The sequence below is a fragment of the Pongo abelii genome, chromosome 3 (genome assembly GCF_028885655.2).
Source record: "Pongo abelii isolate AG06213 chromosome 3, NHGRI_mPonAbe1-v2.0_pri, whole genome shotgun sequence".
NCBI classification, from domain to species: domain Eukaryota; kingdom Metazoa; phylum Chordata; class Mammalia; order Primates; family Hominidae; genus Pongo; species Pongo abelii.
The window spans coordinates 192,510,649-192,522,593 of record NC_071988.2 but is presented as its reverse complement, the minus strand read 5'-3'; positions in this window follow the sequence as shown (position 1 = coordinate 192,522,593).

Below are 11,945 nucleotides of genomic sequence, written 5' to 3'. Positions count from 1 at the left end.
GCCCACATGAATTCACTCTTCCAAATTTGGAGCTCGAATCTCACATTTTCCATGAAGCCTTCCTGACTTTCCTTTCCGAATACAAGCCCCTCCTCTCTGACCTGCAGCAATTTGATGTGCTTCTATTATTGTGTCTGTCTTAATGTACTGTAATTTTAGGTTCACCTATCTGTTTCTCCCACTGACTGTGACTCTTAGTGAAAAAATAACATAGTGTGTTTACCATTCTATCCTTGATCCCTTAAAGGCACACAAACACCTTTTAAATTAATTGAAAATGTATTTCAAACACTCCATATGCATTACTTAGTGAACCACCCTAACAAGGTAAAAGTCAACACCGTGGGACCTATCTCCTTCTGTCTCTGGACAGTTAGACCTGTTTTTAGATCTCATTATTTTTCCTTTTCCGTATGATATACAATTAGTTACTTAATAAGTATAAAAATAGTGCAATGGTTAATATGTTCTATGGAACTAATAAGCCCTGTATCACTTAAACTCATCTTTTAGAACATACATATATATATATATATATATATATATATATATATATATATGTATGGACCTATTAAAACCATATATATATGGACCTATTAAAACTTATAACTGTAATAACCATTATAGCTAATAAAATGGTAGAAAATCAGCAATATATCAAATATAACACTTTAAATTTTATAAAAGATCGACCTGGATATTTTCCTTTCTCCATCTGATTTAGGGATTTGAACCTAGCATTTATTCTGTTTGGAGCATTATAGATTTTAGCTACTTATGAAATGTGTCATAATACTCTCTATTATTCATTCTAAGATAGCATTTTATCAATTCTATTTGGTTTGTTACGAGAAAATGAAAGAATAAAGAAATAGAGAGGTATTTTCCCATGTCCTTTGTGGGATAGTACATTCTATAGAATCTACAAATTAGAAGAAATTTCATCGAATGTCTTCTCAACGTCTTGGCCATCCAACACCCAGAGAGGTGGTCACCCAGGCCCTGTTTGGAAATCTAAGAACCCTGTTCGAACATTTCCAGTAATGAGTGTGCCTTCCTTCATGAGGTCCTTCTGCCTGGTGCTACACAGCTTTGATGCTTTGAAAGTTATCAATATTGAAATGAAGCCAGCCTGCATTGACTTCCAATTTGTGCCTACTTTGTGAAGTTATTAATCATATTCCACTTCAGTCCTCTTTTTCCAGCCCAAGTTTCTACACAACATGAATTCTAGATGCCTTCCCGTTTTTGTCAATCTCTTTCTCTATGTCTTTCTGTACATTCTCTATCTTTTTGTTTTTTGGATTGGTGGTTTAAATTTGTTTTTAATATGATTAGAGAACAACAATTTTCTTACACAATTATAAATTAAACCAAAAGCTTGTAAAACTGGCTTATAAAATTACAGGGGGATTTTAGAATAAAATTAATAGTAAATTCTAGTTCAGTTCAGGGATTAAACTTTAAAAATGGATAAACTCGAGCCACATGTGATTCATACTTTAGGATATAATTCTTTGCCTTTTCTCTGCTATAACTTCTTGCAGCCTATTCTTAATTTTTAAAAATTAAAATAGTTCTCATTTTTACACCTTTTAAAAGATCTTTTAGTCTAGACTTTGGCCTGGTGGCACGTCCCTCGAAGATTCATTTCATGCATGTAGAACTCAAAGAGAGAAAATATGCTTATTGTCTACATTTCATTGCCTATGTTTTAATTTAAGAATGAAATTACCATTGGTCAATAGTAAGCTACTTATTTTTCTGTGTCAGGCACACAAGAATTTGCACCATGACCTGCTTTTAGAGATTTGTCAACCCTGCTCAACTAAATTGTCTTTTTTTCCTTTCCTTTCCTTTTCTTTCCCTTTCCCTTTCTTTTTTATTTCTTTTTTCTCTTCTTTCTTAGTACTCTTAAATAATTAAAATAATTAATAGGCATTGAGAATGTCTACTACTGCTAGACAGTTTCTGATTATTAGCAAGCAGGTATAACAGTTTCCCCTCTGAAGGTCAATAGCTCCAACTGACAACTTTTTCACTCATCAAACATCTATTGACTACGTGCTGAGGACAAGCAAACCAATCTTTGTGATATTCTTGTTTATAAACTGTAGTGCTAGGGGTTTGAACTATAGAAATGTAGAGCTGGGTTAGCCAGGCAATCCAAAAAACTTTCTGGAGAAGGTGAATACCAATAGACATGTTCAAGAAAGAATTGAGACAGATAAGGACTTAGGAAAGGGGTGTTCCAGGCTGGGCAAAGCTCTTTTATGGTCCCTTGATCTTCTTGAAAAAGGAGTTGGATTTTTAGTATAATTCAAGTCCCCTTTTGTGTGGTTCTTAGATTTCCAAAGAAATCTTTACCTACAGTCTATCAAAAAGTTAAAGGATATCAGCCCTTCTTCCCTATAGCAGACGATTTTTGACATTAATCAGAGAAATTAACCTCAATATCCACAACACTGGAAAATAAATAACTTCTGAGATAACTGACATTTTAAAAATAGATAATAATGAATATGTTTACTATTTATTATCTTGGATATCACAGTATCTATGCCTTATAATGTTAAATCAACAGAAAGAAATATACCCAGACTTTAATACCTTATCTTCCTGCAAGATGATGTCAAATGAGTTAAGATTTAACGATATTTCCTTACTTTTATAGAGGATCAAATAAGGACAATGCAAATTTGAGCAATGTGTCTTTAAAACATGATCATTGAAGACTCACCTACTATACAATTTATTGGCTCACACAGAACACGTAGTCCAAAAAGGTAAACTCCCACACACAAATTTAGTTATTTTATATCTCCAGGTAAAAGGAAGTATTATGTTTCTCCCCCATAGCTATAACAAGCTAACTGCAGTAACCAACTGCAATATAGCCCAGGATGAAATTTAATTATTTGCTCTTTTTAATATATTTGGAGCCCTCTTTAATTTTTTATCTGCATATGAACTTTTAATTAAAATATACTAGATACAAAGAAAAGCATATAAATTATTCATGTAGAGCTTGATGAATTATACGTAATGATTACAAAGTAAGCAAAATAAGGACCTCATAAATCAAGAGATGAAATTTGACCAGCAACTCAGCAGCCCTCCATAAGTTTCATCCAATTTACAACCACTAACATCTACCACAGTAATGTCAACCACAATAAAAAGAATTAAACATAGTATCTTCTTCCTCCTTTCTCTTCCCCCACTTCACAATAGTTATTCACTGTAATAAAAATATGTGATATTTTAATGCATAAGATGACTTCAAATAAAATTTCAACCCTTTGAGGAAATAAATTGATATCTCTCTTGAATTCTTCAATTCCTTTGTACAATTTACTCTTTAACCTTAAATGTTGTGTCTGGGTTTATTTTCCTCATTTAATTTTTTGTATTTATTTTGTTTTTTCTAGGAGGATACACAGAGAATTTGAAAAACCAAAGCAACATAAAAGGAAGGGTGAGGTTAAAGATAGGAAGACAGATACACTTTTAAGTGTGAAATATACTTCATGTCCTTCAAAGATGGGAACTTTTCTTGAAACAGGTTAATTGGATATCCTGTGGTGTTGGGTGTTACTGTTCACAAGAACAGCTTTGTCCTTAAAAGGATATGACTTGTTTCCTTGATATTTTCTTTCTGCCTTCATCATGCATTTCTGCGTAGCTTGCCAACAAGAAATATTTTCTTTGTTGTAACAAAAATAATGTCTACACATATACGTCAGTGGAGGAACCAACGTAGTTATATTTAGCTCTTTCTTTGCATAACAAATATGATAGATTTAAATCTTAAAGAATAAAGTGACACATATATTATCAAAATATATTTTAGTACAAGAACAAAATAGTTGATATATTTTTCAATAAAGTGCTGTGTTTGGTTAAATAACTTTTTTGTATGCTCTATTTTGTTTTGCATCCTTTCTTTCCTTTTGTTCTGCATTCTTTTCTTTCCTTTTGTTCAATAAATACTGAATACTTAAACTAGGTACCATGCACTGATCTGAGTACTTTATAAGCATTATTTTATTTCTCACAACAACCTTAGGAGATATAAACTATTATCATCATGTCTAAAACATGATCACTACCACATAATCCAGCAATCCCACAACTGGGTATATATCCAAAGGAAATGAAATCAATATGTTGAAGAATTATTGGCACTCCCATGTTTGCCGCAGCACTGTTCACAACAGCCAAGATACGGAATCAAGCTAAGTACCCAAAACAGGTGAACAAATAAAGAAAATGTGGTATAAATACACAATGGGATACTAGTCAGCCTTTAAAAGGAAGGAAATCCTGTCATTTGCAATAACAATGATAAGCCTGGAAGACATCATGCTACGTGAAATAAGTCAGACACAGAAAAACACAGAAAGTGTGTGATCTCACTTATTTGTGTAGCCTAAAAAGTCGAAGTCACAGTAGCAGAGAGTAGAATCGTAGTTACCAGGGACTGGGGTAGGCTGATTGTATCCTTTGATGTTTATCAAAGTATTCAATATTTCAGTTAGGAGGAATAAGTTCAAGAGATATATCATACAACATTGTAACCATAGTTAATAGCAATGTATTATATACTTGGAAATTGCTAATATAATAGATTTTAAGTGTTCTTGCCACAAAAAATAAGTATGCGGAGTAATGCATATATTATATAACCTGACTTAGCCATTCTACAGTGTATGTATACATATTTTAAAGCATCGTGTTGTATACCATAAATATATACAATGTTTATTTGTCAATTTAAATAAATATGGTCACTGAAGACCCACCTAATGTACAATTCAGTGTCTGACATAAGAACTTTTAATGTCCCCCAAATAAAAACCTCCACACACAATCTGAATATATTATTTTGCAGATAATAAGCATACAACTCATTATGTTTCTACCCTGCAGCTATCATAAATTTACTGCAGTACCCAACTGTAGGAAAGTCCAGATTTTACAGAGGCAGAGAGAGGTCCAATAACTCACGCAAGCTTATACTAGGAAGTAGTATAACTTAGATTTAACTGAAATACAGAGCCTGTGATCTTAACCACTAAGCTGTAATGTCTTTTGGGAGGTTTTACTAATAATCACATCCCCCCAATAATTTCTTCAAACAGTTTCTCATGTTTGTATATATATTTTATACCATAATATATACATTAAACATACCAATAGTTTTGCCGATCTATATTTTTGACCCAAATTTTAATTCTGAAGTTTCAGAAATGCAAATTGTTTAATAGGAGGAGTAGTGGAAAAGCCTCAGGATATCTCCCAGAAATCTGCCACACCACATGAAAGTTTGTTTTGAAGACTGATTCCTATAGATGAGTAAGAAAGTTTTTAAACATACAAATACCTCAAGAAGGCTTAATATGTTGATATGGTTTGGCTAGGTATCTCCACCCAAATCTCACCTTGAATCATAATAATCCCCACATGTCAAGGGTGGGACCAGGTGGAGATAACTAAATCATGGGGGCAGGTTCCCCATGATATTCTCAAGATAGTGAGTGAGTTCTCACAAGATCTGATGGTTTTATAAGGGTCTTCCTCCCCTTGCTCAGCACTTCTCCTTCCTGCAGGCATGTGAATAAGGACGTGTTTGCTTCCCATTCCACTATGATTGTAAGTTTCCTGAGGCCTTCCCAGTCATGTGGAATGTGAACCAATTAAACCTCTTTCCTTTATCAATTACCCAGTCTCAGGCAGCTCTTTATAGCAACATGAGAACAGAATAATACATATGTTGAACATTCATTCAACAAATATTTATTGTCTGCTATTTACTAGATACCATACAAAGTACTTGGGATACAGCAACAAAAAATCCATCCTCATACAGCTACAGCTTTCTGATAGAAAGAAGAAATAAGAACAATATGGTAAATAATAAATAAGTAAGTTATATAAAATTTGAAAAGATGATATGTGCATTCAGAAAAGGGTACAGTGGGATAAGGAGGATTTGGAGTAGTGGGGTGAGGACAGCCCACAATCTTAAATGTCAGGTTCAAGTTAGTCCTATTGAGAGGACAAAGATTTGAGGAAAGAGGTAAGAAAGCTAGCCAAGGGGATTTAGGGGGAAGGAGGAGTGGGTAAGGGGTTCCAGACAGAGGTAGCAGACAGAGTGAAGAACCTGAGGACAGAGGATGCTTCACAACCTAATGTGTTATAGAAGAAGCAAGAAAGCAGGCACCCAGATGGAAAATGTGAGGGAGATCAGATCAGGTAGGAATAGAGGTCAAGATTTTGATCATACAGAGCCTTACAGAGCACATTCAGAATATTGGTTTTTACCCTCAGTGAAGCAGGGAGCCCCTACAGGGTTTTCAATTATGTGAACCAACATTTTGAAAAGAGCTTCCTGACATCTATCTTGAAAGCAGTAACAGATGGAAGAAAGTTGAATCAGAGGATGTGACTGGGATGATTACTGCCTAATCCAGGCAAAAAATGAAAAAATTTACGAGATGGTAGTTGTTAGAAGTAGCAATAAAGAATCAGACTTGAAATATATTTTAAAGTTTCAGACACTAAGATTTCCTGATAATTGGAAGTAGGGTGGGAGAGAAAGAAGTGTCAACGTGGTACTCCAAAGTTTTTACATAGTGATCAGAAGAGCAGAGTTGCTGTCCAAGAGATATTAATTGGGTATTTGTGATATGGGTTTGGATGGGGAGGGAGGATCAGAAGTTCAGTCTGGACATGTTGAGTTTAAGGAAATTACCATATATCCAAATGAAGATCTCCAGCCTGGAGATACACATTTGTTCTTAAGTACTGATCATTCCTACACATGTAAAGGCAACATAATTAGGACAGATAATTTTTTTCCAACAGCTGTTGAGTAGAGTTGGCAATTTCTTTTTTTAATTATTATTATACTTTAAGTTCTAGGGTACATGTGCACAACGTGCAGGTTTGTTACATAGGTATACATGGGCCACGTTGGTTTGCTGCACCCATTAACTCATCATTTACATTAGGTATTTCTCCTAGTGCTACCCCTCCCCGAGCCCCCAACCCCAAGACAGGCCCCAATGTGTGATGTTCCCTGCCCTGTGTCCAAGTGTTCTCATTGTTCAATTCCCACCTATGAGTGAGAATGTGCCATGTTTGGTTTTCTGTGCTTGTGATAGTTTGCTTAGAATGATAGTTTCCAGCTTCATCCATGTCCCTGCAAAGAACATGAACTCATCTTTTTATGGCTGCACAGAATTCCATGGTGTATATGTGCCACATTTTCTTAATCCAGTCTATCATTGATGGACATTTGGGTTGGTTCCAAGTCTTTGCTATTGTGAATAGTGCCGCAATAAACATATATGTGCATGTGTCTTTATAGCAGCATGATTTATAATCGTTTGGGTATATACCCAGTAATGGGATTGCTGGGTCAAATGGTATTTCTAGTTCTAGCTCCTTGAGGAATCGCCACACTGTCTTCCACAACAGTTGAACTAGTTTACACTCCCACTAACAGTGTAAAAGTGTTCCTATTTCTCCACATCCTCTCCAGCACTTGTTGTTTCCTTACTTTTTAACGATTACCATTCTAACTGGTGTAAGATGGTATCTCATTGTAGTTTTGATTTGCATTTCTCTGATGGCCAGTGATGATGAGCATTTTTCATGTGTCTGTTGGCTGAATAAATGTCTTCTTTTGAGAAGTCTCTGTTCATATCCTTTGTTCACTTTCTGATGGGGTCGTTTGTTTTTCCTTGTAAATTTGTTTGAGTTCTTTGTAGATTCTGGATATTAGCCCTTTGTCAGACGGGTAGATTGCAAAAATGTTCTCCCATTCTGTAGGTTGCCTGTTGGTAGTTTCTTTTGCTGTGAAGAAGCTCTTCAGTTTAATTAGATCCCATTTGTCAATTTTGGCTTTTGTTGCCTATTGCTATTTAGTGATTTAGTCATTAAGTCCTTGCCCATGCCTATGTCCTGAATGGTATTGCCTAGGTTTTCTTCTAGAGTTTTTATGGTTTTAGGTCTAAAATTGAAGTCTTTAATCCATCTTGAATTCACTTTTGTATAAGGTGTAAGGAAGGGATCCAGTTTCAGCTTTCTCCATATGGCTAGCCAGTTTTCCCAGCACCATTTATTAAATAGGGAATCCTTTCCCCATTTCTTGTTTTTGTCAGGTTTGTCAAAGATCAGGTGGCTATACATGTGTGGTGTTATTTCTGAGGCCTCTGTTCTGTTCCATTGGTCTATATCTCTGTTTTAGTACCAGTACCATGCTGTTTTGGTTACTGTAGCCTTATAGTATAGTCTGAAGTCAGGTAGTGTGATGCCTCCAGCTTTGTTCTTTTTGCTTAGGATTGTCTTGGCAATGCAGGCTCTTTTTTGGTTCCATATGAACGTTAAAATAATTTTTTCCAATTCTGTGAAGAAAGTCATTGGTAGCTTGATGGGGATGGCATTGAATCTATAAATTTCTTTGGGAATTATGTCCATTTTCACAATATTGATTCTTCCTTTCCATAAGCATGGAATGTTCTTCCATTTGTTTGTGTCCTCTTTTATTTTATTGAGCAGTGGTTTGTAGTTCTTTTTGAAGACGTCCTTCACATCCCTTGTAAGTTGGATTCCTAGGTATTTTATTCTCTTTGAAGCAATTATGAGTGGGAGTTCACTCATGATTTCACTCTCTGTTTGTCTGTTATTGGTGTATAAGAATGCTTGTGATTTTTGCACATTGATTTTGTATCCTGAGACTTTGCTGAAGTTGCTTATCAGCTTAAGGAGATTTTGGGCTGAAACCATGGGGTTTTCTGAATATACAATCATGTCATCTGGAAATAGGGACAATTTGACTTCCTCTTTTCCTTATTGAATACTCTTTATTTCTTTCTTCTGCCTGATTGCCCTGGCCAGAACTTCCAACACTATTTTGAATAGGAATGGTGAAAGAGGGCATCCCTGTCTTGTGCCAGTTTTCAAAGGGAATGCTTCCAGTTTTTGCCCATTCATTATGATATTGGCTGTGGGTTTGTCATACATAGCTCTTATTATTTTGAGATATGACTCATCAATACCCAGTTTATTGAGAGTTTTTAGCATGAAGGGCTGCTGAAATTTGTAGAGGGCCTTTTCAGCATCTATTGAGGTAATCAGGTGTTTTTTGTCATTGGTTTTGTATATGTGACAGATTGCATTTATTGATTTGCACATGTTGAACCAGCCTTGCATCCCAGGGATGAAGCTGACTTGATGGTGGTGGATAAGCTTTTTGATGTGCTGCTGGATTCAGTTTGCCAGTATTTTATTTACAATTTTTGCATTGATGTTCATCAGGGATACTGGTCTAAAATTCTCTTTTTTCGTTGTGTCTCTGCCCGGCTTTGGTATCAGGATGATGCTGGCCTCATTAAATGAGTTAGGGAGGATTCCTTCTTTTTCTATGGGTTGGAATACTTTCAGAAGGAATGGTACCAGCTCCTCTTTGTACCTTTGGTAGAATTCAGCTGTGAATCCATCTGGTCCTGGACTTTTTTTGGTGGCAGGCTATTAATTATTGCCTCAATTTCAGAGTCTGTTATTGTTCTATTCAGTGATTGGACTTCTTCCTGGTTTAGTCTTGGGAGGGTATATGTGTCCAGGAATTTATCCATTTCTTCTAGATTTTCTAGTTTATTTGCATAGAGGTGTTTATAGTATTCTCTGATGGTAGTTTGTATCTCTGTGGGATTGGTAGTGATATCCCCTTTATCATTTGTATTGCATCTATTTGATTCTTCTGTCTTTTCTTCTTTATTCGTCTTGCTAGCAGTCTATCAATTTAATTGATCCTTTCAAAAAACCAGCTCCTGGATTCATTGATTTTTTGAACGGTTTCTTTTGCATCTCTATCTCCTTCAGTTCTGCTCTGATCTTATTTATTTCTTGCCTTCTGCTAGCTTTTCAATTTGTTTGCTCTTGCTTCTCTAGTTCTTTTAATTGTGATGTTAGGGTGTCAATTCTGGATCTTTCCTGCTTTCTCTTGTGGGCATTTAATGCTATAAATTTCCCTCTACACACTGCTTTAAATGTGTCCCAGAGATTCTGGTACATTATATCTTTGTTCTCATTGGTTTCAAAGAACATCTTTATTTTTGCCTTCGTTTTGTTATTTACCCAGTAGTCATTCAGGAGAAGGTTGTTCAGTTTCCATGTAGTTGAGCACTTTTGAGTGAGTTTCTTAAACCTGAGTTCTAGTTTGATTGCACTGTGGTATGAGAGACAGTTTGTTATAATTTCTGTTCTTTTACAATTGCTGAGGAGTGCTTTACTTCCAATTGTGTGGTCAATTTTGGAATAAGTGCGATGTGGTGCTGAGAAGAATGTATATTCTGTTGATTTGTAGTGGAGAGTCTGTAAATGTCTATTAGGTCCGCTTGGTGCAGAGCTGAGTTCAATTCCTGGATATCTTTGTTAACTTTCTGTCCCGTTGATCTGTCTAATGTTGACAGTGGGGTGCTAAAGTCTCCCATTATTATTGTGTGGGAGTCTAAGTCTCTTTGTAGGTCTCTAAGGACTTTCTTTGTGAATCTGGGTGCTCCTATATTGGGTGCATATATATTTAGGATAGTTAGCTCTTCCTGTTTAATTGATCCCTTTACCATTATGTAATGGCCTTCTTTGCCTCTTTTGATCTTTGTTGGTTTAACGTCTGTTTATCAGAGACTAGGATTGCAACCCCTACTTTTTTTTGTTTTCCATTTGCCCGGTAGGTCTTCCTCCATCCCTTTATTTTGAGCCTATGTGTGTCTCTGCATGTGAGATGGGTCTCCTGAACACAGCACACTGATGGGTCTTGACTCTTTATCCAATTTGTCAGTCTGTGTCTTTTACTTGGGGCATTTAGCCCATTTATATTTAAGGTTGATATTGTTATCTGTGAATTTGATCCTGTCATTGTGATATTAGCTGGTTATTTTGCTCATTAGTTGATGCAGTTTCTTCCTAGCACCAATGGTCTTTACAATTTGGCATGTTTTTGCAGTGGCTGGTACCAGTTGTTCTATTCCATGTTTAGTGCTTCCTTCAGGAGCTCTTGTAAGGTAGGCCTGGTGGTGACAAAATCTCTCAGCATTTGCTTGTCTGTAAAGGATTTTATTTCTCCTTCACTTATGAAGTTTAGTTTGGCTGGATATGAAATTCTGGGTTGAAAATTCTTTTCTTTAAGAATGTTGAATATTGGCCCCCACTCTCTTAAGGCTTGTAGAGTTTCTGCTGAGAGATCTGCTGTTAGTCTGATGGGCTTCCCTTTGTGGGTAACCCGACCTTTCTCTCTGGCTGCCCTTAACATTTTTTCCTTTATTTCAACTTTGGTGAATCTGACAATTATGTGTCTTGGGGTTGCTCTTCTTCAGGAGTATCTTTGTGGTGTTCTCTGAATTTCCTCAATTTTAATGTTGGCCTGCCTTTATAGGTTGGGGAAGTTCTCCTGGATAGTATCCTGAAGAGTGTTTTCCAACTTGGTTCCATTCTCCCTGTGAATTTCAGGTACACCAATCAGATGTAGATTTGGTCTTTTCACATAGTCCCATATTTCTTGGAGGCTTTGTTCATTTTGTTTTACTCTTTTTTCTCTAAACTTCTCTTCTCACTTCATTTCATTCATTTGATCTTCAATCACTGATACCCTTTCTTCCACTTGATCAAATCAGCTACTGAAGCTTGTGCATGCATCACGTAGTCCTCGTGCCATTGTTTTCAGCTGCATCAGGTCATTTAAGGTCTTCTTTACACTGTTTATTCTAGTTAGCCATTCATCTAATCTTTTTTTGGGGTTTTTAGCTTCCTTGCTATGGGTTTGAACATTGTCCTTTAGCTCAGAGAAATTTGTTATTACCGACCTTTGGAAGACTACTTCTCTCAACTCATCAAAGTCATTCTCTGTCTAGCTTTGTTCCATTGATGGCGAGGAGCTG